This window comes from Pongo abelii, chromosome 11 (genome assembly GCF_028885655.2).
Source record: "Pongo abelii isolate AG06213 chromosome 11, NHGRI_mPonAbe1-v2.0_pri, whole genome shotgun sequence".
NCBI lineage: Eukaryota > Metazoa > Chordata > Mammalia > Primates > Hominidae > Pongo > Pongo abelii.
Window position 1 is genome coordinate 79,358,576 of NC_071996.2, and position 18,645 is coordinate 79,377,220.

The 18,645-nt window shown below is 41.0% G+C and overlaps 2 long non-coding RNA genes across 2 annotated transcripts in view; one reads left to right on the plus strand and one right to left on the minus strand.

Moving 5' to 3' along the window:
* Nucleotides 1-18,645, plus strand: part of LOC112132329 (uncharacterized) — a 168,185-nt gene that overhangs the window by 79,055 nt on the left and 70,485 nt on the right. The window lies entirely within an intron of this gene.
* Nucleotides 1-18,645, minus strand: part of LOC129058048 (uncharacterized) — a 65,602-nt gene that overhangs the window by 46,458 nt on the left and 499 nt on the right. The window lies entirely within an intron of this gene.

The following is an 18,645-nucleotide window of genomic DNA, read 5'->3' on the forward strand; positions in this document are numbered from 1 at the left end:
CTGAGAAAGTTATGTAGCCCTTCTGTGCCTCAGTTTTCCCATCTATAAAAGAGCGTTAATTCTAATGCTGTTTCACGGAGTTGTTGTAAGGATTAAAAGAGTTCATGTAGGTCCTGAGCTTTGCTTGCTATTTGGCACATAGGAGGTTAGCTTAGGTAGGCATTAGCTGTTATTATAACTGTCTCAGCACCACTCCCCGCAGCAAAGGCCTGCTGTGGAGAGAGTTCAGGAGAGCTCTTCTCCAACAATGACAGCCATGGTGGCTGACTGTGCATAGCACACAGTGAGACTTCTGAATGTTTCTCTTTACTAGAAATCTCTTCCCACAGTACCCCCCTCATAGTAGCTACTCATTTCAGCTTCCAAAAAGTTCTCAGTTCTTCCCTCTCTGGCCAAGATCTTCTCTCCTTCTTCCTACCTCTCAGACCTTTTGATTTTTTCCAGGCAGCTTTGTGTCCACATCTGTGTAGGTCAAATAAGTCTCTCAGTTTCTCCAGGTCTGTGTCTCTTCCTATTATCCCACCCTATCCATTACTCCTCATACAAAACGATCCTCTTTAGAAGGCAGGAGAGGGAGAAAGGCTGTGAATAATTATATTTGTAATATTCTTATCTCTGTCACAGTAAATACTTTCTAAAATACATGAATATGATCCTATGACTCTTTCTAATCTGAAAGCAATACCTAGAGTCTAACCATTGGCATATATTGCAGTGGCAAATTTATTTTTTAAAAATATGCTATTCACTGTCAAGCACAATGGCAGCATGATAGAATCATTACTTTATTATTATTTGTTGTTTTTAAATTACTATAGCAATCTACATTAAGAAACATCCTGAAGTCTATATTTCTCTTTTTACTGAACCATCAGAATGGATTGAAATTAATTTCAAATCATTTCTTAAAAAGAGCATTCAGTGTTTCCTTGTTATTCACTACTTGGCTGGCAAAGACAAATTCTATTTGGAAACATTATGTGACATTACTGTTTTCCCATAAAGAGAAAAAAGTGTACCTATTTTTCTGTTTAATGAGCTAAGATAACTGAAGGCTATGGCACTCGATACATCTTGTTGCTTTTATGATATTGTCCAATTTTGCAAGATTCATAATTTACAACTCAGAGAAACCGAGGTGGGCATGAATGGAAATTAGAAACCCGTTGGGTAGTACTGTTGAGTGTGGTGGCTTGATGTTAATTAGGATGAGAGGTTGCATGCTTTACTTCAAGTGTGCACCAAATTGGCAGCAAAGACATATTTGCTCCACCTTCATTACCTCTGAAGAAGAAAAGTCTACAAAACCCCCAAAGGTTGCCAAAGTTGGCCTTTGCTGCCCTCTCCCACTGCTTTGTTTTCAGATGCATCCTTCTCTAGGTGGCAGCCCAGATTCCTATCTCCCATGTTTTCCTGGCCCAATCTATTCTCATAATGGCTGTGATGCTGGCTGCACATCAAAAATTTGTGCTCCTCCTTCCGTGTGGCTCTGGAAAGTGGATGCCCAGGAGAGATCTTATTTCCCAGTCCCACGTGCATCTTGGTAGAGCCATGGACTGGTTCTTACCACTGGTCTATGGGCAGTAAGGTGTATCCAGCTTTGGCCAAGGTGGTTAAGAAGACTTCTTCACACCCTGTCTTTCCCCTTCTGTACTGTTAACAGAGGACCCTTAAGGATGCCAGGGGGCCACAGTGTGGAAGGAGTCTAAATCTCTCAGTTTCCACATGGAGGAAAGCTGGCTGCTCACCATGACACCTACCTTGTACTGTTACATGATTAAAAGTAAAATATTTTGTGATAAACCACGGAAATTGTATGGTTTGTCAGAGCAATAAGCTTTATCCCAGCCCAGATAATACATTATGGTCCCTATTTCATTCTCAGTGGGTGATATAGTTGGATATTTTTCCCCCAAAATCTCATGTTAAAATGTAATCCTCAATGTTGGAGGTGGGGTATGGTGGGGGGGTGATTGGATCATGGGGGCGGATTCTCATCAATGGTTTAGTGCCGTCCTCTTGGGGCTGTCCTCATGACAGTGAGTGAGTTCCCATGAGATCTGGTTGTTTCAGTATGGTACCTCCCCACTGCACTCTCTCTTGCTCCTGCTTTCACCATGTGACATGCCCGCTTTTGCTTCACCTTTTGCTGTGATTAGAAGCTCCCTGAGGCCTCCCCAGAAGCTGAGCAGATGTGGGTGTCATGCTCTTACAGAACTATAAGCCAATTAAACATTTTTTCTTTTTAAATTACCCAGCCTCGGGTATCTTTTTTTTATAGCAATGCAAGAATGACCTAACACAGCTGACTAAACACTAATGCCCAGGATTAAGTCAGAGAATGATGACACCCTCCTACAGGAGGATTTGTGTTTTGCTTGGGGGAACTGCCTACCCTTGTCCTCTGTCAAATGATAATGTTCATGGTTGTCCATGCCAGCCACATGGTGACTGACCCTGCCATCCATCAACATGATGAGGAGAAAATAGGGCTGGTTAGAATCAGAGTTCCTGGATCTGAGTTCTAATAACTTAATACTTAGTGGGTACTGAGCAGGCTATGTAACTCCCTGAGCCATGGTTTTCTCATCAGGAAAGTGGGGAGGGGTGTTGTCATGTTCGAAACTTTGGAACCTGACAGCCCCCAGTTTGCGATCTACAAAATCTTTACGAATTCCTTACTCTTTGTAAGGCTTGGTTTTCTCATCTGCAAAATGCAGATAAGAACACCTTTCTTGTGAGCTTATTGGCTTACTCACTCATTCAATAATTTATTTATTCATTCAACAAGTATTTACTGAGAACTTTCTCTGTGCCAGACAAAATTACAAATACAGGAATACAATTGTGAACAAGACAAAGTTTTTGTCCTTATGAAGCTTATAGTGGCCATGGTAGATAATAAACAACAAATAAACCTGTATTCAACTAGTATGGTGAGGTGAAATTAGCTGATGACTGTAAGTCTCTTACACAGTGCCTGGTATGTGGTGAACACTAAGAAGTGGGAGCTATTATTAATATTAACTATAAAGATGAAAATGCTGAGTAATTACATTCAAAAGGATCCAGTAGGGCTATTGTGAGGATTAGATGAAATTAGTGTTTATAAGCTATTTATTTTATCTGCTTACTTGGTGATTAATTGAAGCAAATATAAAGAATATGTTAAGTTTCTCCTCACTATTTCAGTGAGGTTGGGATATTTTTGGTTGGCATAAGCCACTTGTTTCTTGAGAGCAGAGGAACCACAGTCAAAATGTAGCCCCCACCCCATGCCAATCTAAGTCGCTTTGAGGTGTTGTGTCTGCCCTCGAGCAGAAATAATTTAACTTTGGCTAAATCGAATGTGGGAGAACAGGACTCTTCGAATGGCCCCTGGATTCTGTCATTGGCACAAAGTGCCTGGACCCTAAATAGAAGCTCCGACTTTACTGGCACCAGTGTCCATCTGCTGGACAGCGCCTCTCAGAACCCTGATGTGGAATAACTGTGCACTACCTCTGAGTAAAAAATAGTTAGCTTCAATGCGTGTATGGGAAGGGGAGTATGTGAGAGCAGGCAAGTAAAAGGATTTGCAAGGTACTATCTCTTTTTGAGATTCTTGCCATGTGATTTTCCTACAAACGGGTGAGCAGAGCACACTGTTAGCTAGTAGTTTAGGTTGCATAAGTAGAATAAGCATAAAAGTTATCCATTGTGGGACACTTTTGAGTGTGAAAGGGAACAGTATTAATAATTATGTCAGGACAGCAAGAGTAAGTCAGGGCTGCCCTGGGCTGCAAAAAGAGACACATGTTCACCCTGAGCACATGTCCTCAGGAAAAAAAGCTCTTATTGATTTCTAATAATCATGAGGAAACAGAAAATATACAAAAGTAGCCCCAGAAGTTTTATTAACAAACATCTTAAATGCCCTTACAACACATAGTACTTTGCATACTATGTACTTAGTATGTAATGCATTGTATAACATGTGCTTCTTTGAACTACAGAGCTGCGGTATACAAACAGGTTTTTGCAACCTGTTCTCTAATTTTAGCAACATGCTGTAAACATTATGTCCAGTCTTTGAATATAACATACAATATTTTAAAATATAAGAAAAAGAGGGAGAGAAAAAAATCATTTTCCTTTAAATGAGTTTGCTTTTACATAGGGATATAACATGGTGAGTCGGAAAAATACAGTAAAGCCTTTTGATGCTTCATATTTTCTGAAAACCTAGAGGGGAAGAAAGGGAAAGTCCTAAGAGGGGAGTTCATAGTCATAGTTTACCATTTCTCACCAGTCTAGAGCAGGGATTAGCCCAGAATTTGGCAGTGAAGGGGTATGGGCAAAGTATTCCCAATAGGGTCTTCTGGAAACTGAAGTTGGAAGAGGTGCAGAACTGAAGTTGGAAGAGGTGCAGCAGGCCTCAAAGAGGGGAACAAAAACAGCGGGGAGATGGTAGTGTCCTGTTGCCTTGGGCCATTCCAGAACAGTGACTATAGGGCCCGCTCTCTTCTGGAGCACAGTGCATGGTCCTAACTCTTACCAAGAAGGGCCAGGTTGGTTCTCCTGGAAGCAGACTGAGAGACGCTGATTTTCCTCAGGAAGTGGGTTGAGGTGTGCCCTTGGAGCAATACCTGTGAAGGAGCAAGGGCAGCAGGACTGGGCAGAGGGAGGAGTTGAACTGTGATGCAGTTACAAACAAAGGCCTCAGCGGATCCCATGGGGGGCTCTGGACTGGGATGGCCCTTCAGAGTTGTCCTACATTAAGGAAAGAGTCTCAAACCTTTGGATCCCTGTCCTTATCTCCATAGACTAATCTCCATCTACTACTACAGACAGGAGACATGGCCTTGGATGAGGTAGCTCTCTTCAGCTGAAGGCAATGCTGGGAGAGGAACTCAGCTGACATCTGGCAGCTACCAACACTCCTAGAGCCTGGGGGAAAGAGTACTACAGTCCTGGATGGGGAATCTGGACTACCTACCATAGCATACCCTACCCAAGTGGTTCCCAAACTTTAGCACAGTGCATCCCAATCACCTGGTGGGCTTGTTAATATGCAGACTCCTGGGCTCCATCCCTAATGTTTCTGATCCATTAAGTCTGGGACAGGGCCAAGCATTTGTATTTCTAACAAGTTCCCAGGAATGCTGACCGGGGTGTCCCACTTTGAGAACCACTGTAGTACATCAGGCATTTAGGAACTCGTGCTCAGGCACAGATAGCTCACCAATCCTTTAAAAATATACAGCTAACAGCCATTCAAGTTTGTACATTTCAAAGCTGAATCAGGCAACTTTTACTATCTGTAAGATCTCAGGTTTCTGCTTCTTTAAGTGACAATTTAGGGACCAGAAAAGAAAGTCCTGTTGCAATGCAGCATTTATTTGGAGGGCTTTAGGTCTCAGTGTCATAAATTATCTCAATTTTCCAGAAGCCAGTAGCTGCTATTTGAAATTGTCATGAGCAATTCATTCCTTTGCCTTAAGCATAACAGCCTAGAAAAGAGAAAGAAACTGGTTGCTTAGCTTACAGAATTTCTCCCCACAGCTGCATCTGTGCTACCTGGCATCTGTTCTTCCAGTGGACCACTCCTCTTGCCCCTGCTTGTACCATTTGGTCCAGTTCAGAAGGATCATGACCTCATTGGACTGTGGCCTCCATAACTGGTTTAAGGGTAGACATGAGACCCAACTGGATTCCTCTGAGTCCTTTTGCAAGACTTGTATTTGGAGTTGAGAGTTGAGAACCTTTTCCTCTCTAATAATGAGGATATGAGCCTCAATGAGGATAGAAGACCCTGTGGCTGTGTCTTTTGCACAGTGAAGAAGTCTATAGGCAATGTGGGAATGGGAGACCAATGGGTAGAGAGATTGAGATAAGATACACTTGTACCCAGCTATTTCCCTGCCCTTCTTGGTGACAGGAGCCAATAAACCCTCCTTTTCTTAGAGAGCTCAAGGAGCTGAAGGTAGGTTGTTGCCACTTGCAGTCAAATGAGTCCTGTCTAATGCTGCCTTTAAATGCAAATACTATGGGAAGCAGGATACATGGACCCAATTTTCAATCCTAACAACTTAACTGCAGATAATGTAAATAGAGAAGCCCTTCATGAAGTCTTGGTAAAGTCCAGTTAGCATGCAGCAGTAGGGATCTTTTAAAGCTATGTTTGCTTAGAGAATACTGGGAGATGAGGGTAGGAATGGAAGATAAATAGAGCCACAAGTGGATACTCGCTGTGTACATCCACCAAGTGCTCTTTTATGTATGAAACACTCTTCATTCCATGTAGTCCGGGATGGCAAGTAACATAGAAAAAGAAAGTGAGGCCTAGAGAGGTTTTGTGCATTTCTCAAGGCCACATGATGAATAAGTGGCAAGGCCATGGTTCAAACAAAACCTTTCTGATTGCAAGTAATGTGCACATCAGCATTGCCCTGCCCTGTATGTGACCTGTCCCCAAAGCAGAGTCCACAACAGAGGAAGGAGCAGATTTATAGTGGCAAGAAGGCAAAATTTACCCATTTCACAGCTTTGCCAAGGATTCGCCTGGAGACTGAGACCTGGGACCCTTTCAGTGATCCAGGATCGATTTTGAGGGGTCAGGTACATTTCTTAAAAATCTTAAAATCCAGGAAGCCAAGTTCAGCACTGAAGAATGTTAGGGTAAAGCATATCATATTGAATTTATATTTATGTTGAAATTGACATTTATATTCCTTGACAGTCCACCCAGAGGTGAAACAATGGGTTTTGTCATTTTTGTTGCTTATTACCAAGATGTCTCAAGCGTCCATGATCAAAATACTCTATGGAACTCTTTCAATTAAACATTGTTAACTCATACTCCATTAATTTGAAGTCTTCCTGTAACTCAGATGATGTCTACGTAATGCTTATTTAGTAAAAAGTTTGAAATTATTTCTTATTTTACCAATTCCTAAGGCTTCCTCTCAAGTACAGAGGATGTAGTCTAAAAAAAGTATAACATTTTAAAAGAAAGACTCAGAAATTATGAATTTCTTCATGACACTTTCACCACTGTGTCCAGTAACCAAGTCTTGTATGTTAGAAGAGTTTTATGTTTAGGAGGCATTAATATGTAGGATAGGCCTACATATTAAATGGTCCTCATTTAATCTATTAGCACTCATTTATGTCTTTATTTCTAATATACACTGCAATTAAAAATAATTAGCACTATTTCTTTGAAAACTATTCTGTAATTGAAGCTTTTGTCTAAGGCACTAAAGCTTTCCCATCATCATCAAATGCATGGGAAATGTTTTCACTCTGCATTGCTGTACTGATGCACTGAAACCAACTGGGTGGTTTGGAAATAAGTCTTGCCTGAATTAGTCAGACAAGTGTTTCCCTAACTTGCTTCATCATAAAGTTTCCCTCTGAGATTCTGCTTCAGGTCTTGGTTAGGACCTGGAAAGCTTTATTTTTAACCAGCATGCCAGAGATTCTGATATAGGCAGTCCATGGACAATGCTTTGAAAAATACTGAATTGGATGATGCCTAACTTCTTTATTTTCCTTTGAAATGAATCTGAATTTAGCTAAAAGAATATAGTATAGCAAAAGTATGTATTTACATTATCCATATATGAACATATGTCTGTAGTTGACATGTATGATTAGAAGCTTAGAGAAAATTTCATTTGTCAAAAAGTAAAATTCCTTTATAAAGAGAGAATTTATGGTGATTCTTCTCATTCTTACTCATTTCTTTCAAGGTGGGATTTAATTTCCCATGACAATCATTTCACCAAATGATACACACTCACAAATACATAATTTTCCTTTGAAAAATTCAATATACTGTTCACCTCTAGGGCCTTTCTTTACAGTGGAATGATTTGTATAATTTCACACCTTAGCTGTATTCTTTGCGTTCTTATTGATAATTGAACATGATTTGTTATGAGAACAAACACACATCAATAGGAACACTGAGTGTACAAATTGTAAACACAACTAAAATTAAGCAATTGTCTGTTTCTTCTAGCTTGTCCAGCAAACACAATTTACGTACTTCTTTGGCCTTGAAAATGAAACTAGGTTTTAATCGATTATTCAATAATTTTAAGACAGAATTGAATATGGCCTTCATTCAATTTATTAATTATGAAATTATAGTATTCCAGTTGAATAAAAATATTTTAAAAGGCCACTGTATCTTGTTCTCTAATTTTCAAAGTACCATATATAATTGCTACAGTAGGAGCTTATTTATGCCTCCTTATTAATTCACAAACTTGCTCATTTCCTTCTGGCTTGCAACAAAGGTTTAATGAACAAATTCAGGAGTACTATGGTATCCTAAGATGAAAAGTTTACAAAATTCACCACAAGACATTTACTACTAGACAATATATATTATCATTAGTAATTAAAACTAAATTACCCTTGTCAAAATGAATGGAAAAATGAGTCTTATGGTGTGCTGCTCTTGTATTTTATCATGTTTGTTTAGCATTTGTCTATTGGTGTGTTTCATGGGGCTTCCCATTGCAGTTGCTGCATAGCCCAGTAGCATTATTAGAGCACAGCATGAAATAATATGATGAATCCATCCCTTGTTTAGGCACCAGGGATCCACTGTGCAAAAATCTCGTAATCCGAGGTGAGTCTCCCCTTTGACGTTAGTGATTAAGCAAAGTTCTGTTTTCCTTATCACTTCAGAAAAGTATTCTAATTCCTACTCTTTACTTTCCCCTTCAATTTCTGATACACATATATCTCCATGGTTCATGAAAAATTTTCCCTGAAATAAATGGTGATGAAATGGAGACAAGGAATATGGTTACCAGTCTTTCTTTTGTATAACATGCTGCCTGTCTTTTCAACCAGCACTTACTGAATACCTGCCATGTGCCGAACTCTGGGTAGGCAATAAGGAGAGAAGATTGAAATCAATGAGAGAGTTTCTGCTCTCCAGGAGTTCACATTCTGGTTGGAGAGATAAATGCATAAATACATTAATTGAAATAGAATGTGGCAAATGCAGTAATGTACACATGTGACTGCTCCATAGGGCGCACATGTGACACACATGCATGGCAGGGCTAAAGGAGCATATGGGGAACATCTGACCAGAGGATGACCACCCATGAGGCTCCATTGAATAACAGTCATTGAGTTGAGACTTGAAGCACAAGCAGACAAGCAGAGGGAACTTAAAAGAGCATGACTTGTGGGGTTGGGGCAAGATAGGTTGAGTAGCTAAGTGTAAAGGGAACAGGGAAGAGAGAGGCTGTATTGAAGCATGGGAAAAGCCCCATTTTGTAGACTAAATTGCATCCCTCTGCCCTGCCAATTCACATGTTGAAGCCCCAATCCCCAGGGTGACTATATTTGGAGACAGGGCCATTAAGGAGGTAATTAAGATTAAATTAGTGCTTAAGAGTGGGGTCCTCATCCAATAGGACTAGTGTTGTAATAAGAAGAGGAAGGGACACCAGAGATCTCTGGTGAGAAAAGAGGTCATGTGAGTGTATAACAAGATGGTAGCCGCCTGCAAATCAAAAGAAGAGGTCTTAGCATGAAGCCTATCTTGCTGGCTCCTTGTTCTTGGGCTTCTAATGCTCCAGAACTGTGAGAAATACATTTCTGTCCATTAAGTCACCCATTCTGGGGGTATTTTGTCATGGCAGCTCTAGCAGACTCCTACACTCTATGAGTCAGCATTGAAAGGGCTTTGCCTGCAGTGCTAAGGAATCTTAGTGACAGATGGCTAATTTGCAGAGCAGTGTCATGGTCAGATTTGGGCTTTTTGAAGACTGCTGTGTCTGCAGTGGGGATGGCAGGTGGGAGGGAAGGTAGACTGAGGCCATAAAACATGCAAGGAATAGAAACATAAGGGCAGATCAAAGACCTCAGTCTGGGGAGCCAGGAGGGGGCTATGTTTTAGTCCAGCTCTTCTACTACCAGCTGTTTGACCCTGAGACAATCACTTTACTCTTCTGGACCCCTGCTTCCTCTTCTGTAAAATGAGGAGTGTTCACTCATGGGTAGTCACTATGGCCTCACATAATGGACATTCTTCTCTGAATACTCTCCCCTCCCCTTCCCCACAGTGTGTTTGAACCTCATGACCCTGTCGCACAGGCTAGAGTTGATTGGATCAAAGTGGTCACCTTACTTAGTCTGGCTTAGTCTGGCTCTTTCTCTTAAAACTTTGGTCAGAGTCAGTCAAGAGGTCTCGGTACTGGGAACTGCTATGGGCTGAATGTATGTGTCCCCCGCAAATTCACGGTTGAAATCCAAATCCCCAAGGTAATAGTATTAAGAGGTGGGGGCTTTGGGAGGTGATTAGGCCGTGAGGTCTCTACCCTCATGAATGCGACTAGCGCCCTTATAAAAGAGGCTTGAGGGAGCCTGCTTGTCCCTTCCACCGTATGAGGTCACAGCAAGAAGGTGCCATCTATGAGGAATAAGCCCTCACTAAAAATCAAATCTGCTGGCATCTTGATCTTAGTCTTTTCAGCCTCCAAAACTGCAAGAGATAAATTTCTGTTGCTTATAAATTACCCAGTCTAAGGTATTTTGTTACAGCAGCTCAGCCAGAATAAGATAGGAACCATTCACATTAACAAGAGAAAGTTTTTGGAATCTTATCCGTGTGTCCTCAGAGTGGCCCCTGTTCACTGTATTCCTGAGACCTGCTTGTTCAGATTTTCCTTGAGTTCTCCTTGATTTCTCACCTCCATATATTTAGATTATTAATTTTTTCCCTTAGGCGAGCTTGAGTCAGTTTTTGTTATTTATAACCGGAAATGTATTATCCAAATAACTTCCTGATTTAACATTTGATGAATCTGACATAAGGACATGACATGCATTTGTAGCTGGTCTAGGGCCAGCCACATCCCATTCAGAATGGCAGAGTGGTTGCTGGGGTATAAGATCCTCAGTCCTCCTATAAGATTTCTCTACTTACCTGTCGGTGTGTCTGAAATTCCCACTATAATAGTCATGCCTGTGGATAGGTAATTTCTGCAATGCCACTGTCAATGAGTCTTGGATTATAAGACTCATTACTTATTTATCATTAGAAAACAGGGTCCCAAGGAGGGAAGTCTTTGAGGATCGATAAAGTTAGAAAATATATGGATCTAAAAAGTCAGCAGGCCAGAATTGAGATTTCAGGGTGCTAAGATCTGTTGGTGGTAGTCACGGGTCCAGATGACTCTGGAGGTAGAGGAAGCGTGCACCAAATGACGGAATGGAAAGAAAATTGATCAGTGAGATCATCCAATGCAGAACTGGTAATTTCACTGTGGTTCAATATTGGGCCAGAGTAGGGCCTCTAGGAAGTTCTGTGAGAGTCCAGCTTGATTGTTCACATTCTACGTGAAGAACTGTTCTCCTTTCCAAAGTGTGTGGGTAGAGAGCCTCTATAGGAAGGTGAACTGAGCAGGTTCTGGGCAGAGTGCTGAGATGAGCACGTGCTTAGGTTAGAAGCTGCCGTCCCAATGCTTGCTCTACCACTTGCTGACCAAGGGCTTCAGCCAAGGCACTCAATCCCCTTGTGCTTCCCTTCCATTTCTTGCGAGGCAACTGTGAGTAGAAATTAAGTAAGGTGCCATATGGAAAGATGTTTAACAAATGTTTACAATGAAAGAAAAAACACGTCTATGGCTATCAAAGTTAAATGATATTTTTCACAGGCAAAAACCTTCATCAAGATGCCATTGAAAGAGAAAACTAGGAAATGGTTTGCATAGCACAGATTTGTTAGATTTCATGTTTTGCTCCAAACTGTAACTTCACTAATTTGTCTGGGAATAGACATTATTTCTCAGTACACCTTTTGTCCTGCTACGATATTATTTTGACATCTCTGCCCACTGGTGTTTTGTCGGTTATTTAAACAAGATTGCTCTGGCTGGAAACTTGGAACCTGTGTTAGAATTCTCCACCTTTTGTGTACTCTGAGATGAATGCTCTACCTCTCTGTGCTGTAGTTTCTTTATGTCTGAAAACAAACTGATGCCTGCTTCCCTATCTTATGGACTCTCCATGGAAAACAGTTAACAAAAGTGATAACTAAGCACTCTTCCCCCAATCAAGTGCAGTAGTTCAGTTTTGTATACATTAACCTCATGGTATTTTAAATCAACCGGGGAAATAGGCACTCACCTTCTCAGCCAAGATGATTAAAAATTTATGCCAACAGAATGAAAAAGCATGCTGATTCTGTTCATTTCACCCATTAACTTCATTCCACAAATAAGAGAATGGACTGCTTAACAAATACATGTGAGCTCATTTAAATGGTATAGACACTTATTTTCATGTAAAGATAGTGGTATGTATGATGGATGACCTTAAAATCATATCCAGCCCCATGGTTTGGATCTACAATTTTGTATACTTTAGGTGATTAAGGAAGAATTCACTGTTAAAAACAGGAATCACTGATTGTAGGCTGGTGCTGCTACTGCAAAATGCTGCTCAGCCCGCAGTGCTCTCAGTTGGGTTGACAAAGTCATCTCCATCCAGAGTGTCAAAGGCCACCCTGACATTGTTTTTTGGTTGGAAACATGAATGACAACAGCCATCTGGGCTTTTCAGGGTGCTAAGGTGGCCTGTGATGCCTCCCCCAGTCCTTTGCAACGCCTCCAACACACCCAACAGCCGTTTCCCAGTGTCCGTGTACACAAAGGTGGCTATCAACCCTGGGGAGGGAGTGCTTCCTGTGTCCTTCTTGGAACAGAGGGTGGCCCTGAGTAACTTGTACCATGTCAGGATACATAGGCAGAGTTCTGATTCAGTGATTCTGTATCTCTGTTGAGCTGATGAAAGTCTTTAAGTCTAGTAGAAAAAGCTCAGGCTCACTTCTCAAATGGACTGAAGTGCAAATCCTAACTTAGTCACTAACTCCACTAATTCACTCTGTGATCATGAGCTAATTGTTCAATTTTCTGAGCCTCAGTTTCTTCACCAGTAAAATAGATAGCTGGAAACAGGGTTGTATTAAATAAAACAACCAGTCCAAATTAAGGGACTTAGTAAGTGTTTGGTTTCTCCTTGATTATTAAAACCATTGGATTTATTCAGAGCTAGGTACAGTTGTTAAGTTAGTTCTTTTCATGAAACAAATGACATTAACCACAATAAAATTATTCTTTATTGACTGGATAGAGATGAGCTAATGTAGACAATGAAAGCATATTTTGGGGATGAGCCTTGCCAAGTCCACTTTGATGTTTTTGTTGTACAAGAGCAAAGCCAGATGGAGATGATGAAGTAGCTAAGCTGGGTGCAAAAATATGAGACCAAGGTATTTTTTCACTAGTTTTTACCCATGGAACTATTTGGCACCTTCCCTGAGTTATAAAAGAGAGCTTCTACTCAAAGTCTGTAGGTCACACAGCCCACAGCCCCTATCCAGACCCCAAAAGTCCTTTAGCAAAATCTGACTTTGAGTTAAAAGCAGAAATAGGTTGTGAGCATCTGGTCTGGAGGCATCAGATAACACTCTTGCTTATCAAACCTTGATCAGAGAGGATGCCAGAAACATATGGAAAGGCCTTGCCCTTCTGACCTTCCCGCTATAATGTTTGGAAACCAGGGGGCTCCGGGTGCTTTAGGAGAGGCCTGAAAAAGAGGCTAGTGTGCCTAAATTCAGTTCTACACACATTTATCAGCTGGTCCCAAATGGTGGACATACTGCCAGGAGCCTAGGTGGCATTAGGACCAACACAGAGACCAGAAGGCACTTAGTCTCTGGAGCCACCATCTCCAGAGCACCAGCTTCTTGGTAAATTCATATTCAAATGTTTGATTTGCACATGATAACCTCTGTGTCTGTTGCAAACCGGTCCAGCAATAATACAGCCATTATTATTTTTTATTGTTTTCTATGTATGAGCTCACAGAATTCTAGGCATTGTATAGAATATAATCACAGTAGTTTTATATTCAGTATTGCATCAGATCTGAGATCTTAGTTGCCAAGTTTAAAAAATAGTCTAATTTATATGATAAGTTATGCCAAAGAGAATGATACAGAGTAGAAACTCTTATAATTTCCAAATTTTAGAACTGATTTGAGGATTAAATGGAATGATTAATGAAAAGTACCTAGTTCAGTGCCTGGCCCATTGTAGGTCCCTTGATTCACACTGAGCATCAGCAATGTTGGTACCAAATCAGCAAATGGTCCCTCCAAACAGGCCAGAAGATCATGAGTATAATTAGGCAATAATCAATACAATTATGGAATTATTGGGTTAGAAGGGAATTTGAACGTTCATCTGATCTCTCCTTGTAGAAAACCTAAATCTGTCAGCCTTACTTCTAAGCCCAGTTTATTTACCCTAAGCATATTCAGGATGAATCAACTTTTGATTTTACTCTTCATGAGTGCCTAAAATCAGAATTACACATATATATTGTTTTTCAATAAACTGCATGTAGTAGCCAGGGAGAAATGTTTTTCCTTTAATTTCCCAGTCCAACTTCAAACAGAAAGTATCCTTATAAAAAGACTGGCCAGATGCAGGTATATATCTCTGAGGGTTGTCCTGGTTTCTTTTTAAATTAGGCAATGAATATACTTCTTGACATGCACACACAAGATTTGTGGCAAAACACCTTTCTTTCATGTAACTGATTTTCCTTTAATCCCAACCTTAATGTATATCATTCTTGATGCATAATCTCAAATGGGCTTTGAACTAGCAAATGCTAACTTTGAATAATGAAGAAATAAATGACAGTTTACTTTATAGCTGGGCTCAGGATACATGGGGTTGAGGGGCAATGGCAGTATAACTGTTCACCTTTCACCTTGGCATAAGCAGGTAAAGTACAAAAAGGAAGTGATTAGTAAGAGGTGACAATAAGTTAAAACCCAGAGGCCGAGTGTTCCCGATGCATTTGCATTCCTCGATTTGTAAGGCAGTGTTTAAAATAAAAAACCATCACCAAGACAGAAAAACTGCTATAGTTATATCACAGCACACTGAGTTGCAAACCTTTTAATGAAAGACATAATTCTTGGGTTGTCTCCATCATACTATATTCTCATGCAAAACACTTTAATGCCTGGTGTAAATTACTTTAGACTTAGCGTGTATTGCGTTTTTTAATCATGGGTATTCAGTTCTGTTTTCCATTTGGAGTCCAGGAGAGCAATATCCAAATAAAGCCAGATGAGCTCCATACCTCCAGCCTCTCCTTCTCTGCTTTTGCTCTCCCACCACTACCCTTCTTTTCTCCCCTACCTCTAAGACAACTACAGTTCCTGGTTCATCTTTAGTTGGCAGGTATAATCTGGTACTTGATCAGAAAAGTGAACAAAGGCAGCTTTTCCCTGGACAGGATGCTGGACAAAGGATCACCAACAGTGCTCCAGCCCACCGTGGACCAGCTCCATCTGCAGAAAGATGAGGTTTGCTGAGCAGAGCTCTACCCGCTTCACAGCAGCATATAGTAGAATGGTCACAAAGAACTGCTCATAACCTGTCTGCCTTCTGAGAAGGACATAGCTGAAGGAAAATTAAAATAGTCACATAAAGTGGCCTAGGCCTGGGCCCAGAGTACGCATACAGTATGCACGTCCTGCCGGCCTGACTCTGACTGTTACCATGGTCATCTTTCTAAAACACCAATTAGATCAAACCTTTCTCAGCACATTGACCATCTTCCATGTTTCCCTCTAAGGCAGACTTAATCATTCATATCAGCCCTGAAAACACTGTTTATATGCCTTTTGTTTGTTGGTTTCTTTTTTGAGACAGAGTCTCGCTCTGTCACCCAGGCTGGAGTGGAGTGGCACAGTCTCAGCTCACTGCAACCTCTGTCTCGTGGGCTCACATGATCCTCCTGCCTCACCTTCCCAAGTAACTGGGATTACAGTCATGCGCCACCACACCCTGCTAATTTTTTGTATTTTTTTTTAGCCGAGACAGGGTTTTGCCCATGTTGGCCAGTCTGGTCTCTAAGTCTTGACCTCAGCTGATCTGCCTGCCTCAGCCTCCCAAAGTGCTGGGATTACGGGCACGAGCCACTACACCTGGTCCAATATGCTTTTTTTTTTTGAGATGGAGTTTCGCTCTTGTTGCCCAGGCTGGAGTGCAATGGCACGATCTCGGCTCACTGCAACCTCCGCCTCCTGGGTTCAAGCGATTCTCCTGCCTCAGCCTCCTGAGTAGCTGGGATTACAGGTGCCCGTGACTACGCCCAGCTAATTTTTGTATTTTTAGTAGAGATGGGGTTTCACCATGTTGGCCAGGCTGATCTCAAACTCCTGACTTCAGGTGATCCACCTGCCTTGGCCTCCCATAGTGCTGGGATTACAGGCATGAGTCACTGCGCCCAGCCCCCGATATGCCTTTTTAATAGCAAGTGTCACAATGGACCATAGGTGGAACACAGTGTCTTCCTTTACAATCTGTAAGCACGTCTGGGACCCAGATTTATTCATCTAAGAATCCCAGGGCATAGCACTGTGCTGGTATGCTCAAAGTTTGCTAAATGAATGAATGATACATCCTATGGAGAAAGATGCCAGATTTATACATTGCCATTTAAATCATATATATTTTCATTTCACAATCTCCAAATTGTGTAATGAAAGTAGGCAACACCCTGTGATGGTGACAGAACTCCATATTCTGTGTTCTGAAAAATATGTAATGATAGTAAAATATTGAATGCAGTTATCCACATTTAATTCAAGAGATTGGCAACATGGCTGCATTTGCAATTTTTTGGTAGTGGGAGCAAGGGTGAATGAAGAATTTAATATATTCTGTGCAGGATTCCCCTTTTTTTCCGATGGAAAAAAGTAGCTTCTACTTATTTATCTATAACCTTTGTATAGCTCTATTTTTTCAGCTGGTTCTTCCTATCCAGCTTCAGGGTCTAAATAGGGGTTGGTCCAAGGCTAGCTAAAGCCCTGGATGGGATGAGTCTGGCACCTATTCCTGTGACTATTGATTCTGGGGCTGCTCCAGGTCTCTGGGGATTGGAAAGATTCTCTATCTGAGGCTACTTGGCTATGAAAACTTGTCCTCCAGCTCTTGCCAACTAAAACACAGTAGGAGAAAATGTTGTGTGGCAACCGGGTATAAACACAACAGTTGGAATGCTTCAGAAAGAAGTTTGGATTTCCTGGCTAAGTGTATTCAATGTTAAAACAACAATAACAGTGTTAAAAACACATTTGGGGATTGTTAGAATGCCTTACCCACTGGTTCTGATTATTATGCTTAGAGGCTTATTGGATATACTGGTGTCTCTGAGAAATATTTTCTTAGGGACTATGTTCAAGGTTATGTCTACACAGACAAGTTGAGGTGAAGAAATCCCAACACCTATGGAATAATGAAAGGGGAGTAAAGACATGTGGGTTCTACTTTTGTCTGTAACCTGATGAGCTCTGAAAGTTGGCTAAATCATGTCTCTAACTCTCAGTTTTCTCATCTGTAAAGTGGGTAGATCACTCATAGAAGTCTCTGAAGTGCCTCCTAGTACTGAAGCTTGATGAGCTTTGCTCTCTTCTGAAATTGACCAAATGTCCTCAGTCCAGTATGTTTGTGCTTGAGTAGAGATGAAAGGCTCTTAGTTTTTAAATCGTGGCTTTTGATGTTAGCACAGGGACAGAAAACCTCATTAACTTTTCACCCAGGGACTACCTAGTGGGGCAAGGCCTTTTTATGGGTTGAATTGTGTGTCTCCACCACTGACCCTCCCCTCAAGAAAATATATGGTATATTGAAGTCCTAACCCCAGTTCTTAGAAATGTAGCCTTCATTGGAAATAGGGTCTTTGAAGATTTAAGCAAGTTAAGATAAAGTTAACCATTTCACATTTCTACCTGTCTCATCTCACTTAATCCTCACAAGACCTCTGCAAAGTACATGTCGTCATTGCTACCATTTACAGGTAAAGAATTGGAAGTGCAGAGAAGTTAAATAATTTTCTAAAAGCCTGTGGCTAGTAAGGAATAGAGCCAGGGCTCAAACCCAGGTATATCTGCCTCTAACACCTGGGCTCTTAGCCACTGCTCCATCAGCCTTCTGTAGAGAGGTTATCTGGCCATGTGTAATTCAGAAGGCACTCGGTTCTGAGAGTGTATTATATGTGCCATCCCTAGTCAAATCTCCAACCAAATAAAATGTTTTGACCAGGTCAAGGTGACTCATATAAAGATGAAATCATATAATAACGAACACAAATAGATTATTTTCCACATTGTCGAAGACTTTTGTCCAAACAACATGATTTAATATTTACCAAATGCCCACTGCAAGTTGAGCAGAGGAGGCACCATCATCACGCACTGGCATTTCTCAGGGTTTCAGTATTGGAAACAAAATAGCAACAACTATTCTCTAGCGTCAGGTAATGATCTTGAGAGAGAGATATTATTCTCACTCTATCCCTACCCATATATCTATTGCATAAGAGGGAGCATTTCACAGATACAACTCAGATTTATGGGTAACATAAATCCAATTATTCTTAAATAAGATTTGTCTTTGTCATCTGATCAGCTCTGTAGCATTCTTAACTCTTTGTCTATGTTTACCTAGGCAATCCCATTTAGTAGACACCACCCAAGCATGCTCTCAAACACGCTGTCTTTTAGAAATCAATGTAAATGTAATTCTACCAACATCAGCTAAG